Here is a 665-nt window from a genome sequence, read left to right on the forward strand (position 1 = left end):
TGGATACGAAATGCAAAAAAACAGAGCATGGACAGAATCACTGAAGGAAAAATGTAAAGAGACAGATAAATGGAAATTCAGACAGATACAGACAGAGAACCGTAGCATGCATAAAACTCATACTGTCTAGATTTTGTTTGGTGTAATCTGGACACATTCGGAAACTCACGGAACACCATCCTGTGTACAAAGTGTAACATACAAGAGGCAAGTACTCTATCAAAGGTAAGTTAACTACAGAGTGTCTCGTAAACTCGACTACAATTAGGTGTAGCATCAATCGATATCATTACACTACGGAATTCTTACATAACTACGATGATAATAGATAAATTCGAATAATCATAATAACATACAATACCAATATATAAGAATACAAAATATATCAGACACAAAAGACAACAACTGTATACTTACACCCTCTTGCATAAATCACGGCATTACACAGTATATATACACACATGAGTTAGGCCTATGCCAGAAACGGGTTATGTACATTAATAGGGCCTAATTCCAGTGGCATGGTGAGTGATGGAGTGTTACCATGGTATCACCACAACCCAGCGTAAGGAAGCTAAAAAAAGGGCATACTTTTTTTTTGTCCACAATCAAGAAAATTCGTGGCTTGTTGATCACGGCCGTACGTGTGGATGCGGGAGTTATTA

This window comes from Penaeus monodon, chromosome 19, assembly GCF_015228065.2.
Source record: "Penaeus monodon isolate SGIC_2016 chromosome 19, NSTDA_Pmon_1, whole genome shotgun sequence".
NCBI classification, from domain to species: Eukaryota; Metazoa; Arthropoda; class Malacostraca; order Decapoda; family Penaeidae; genus Penaeus; species Penaeus monodon.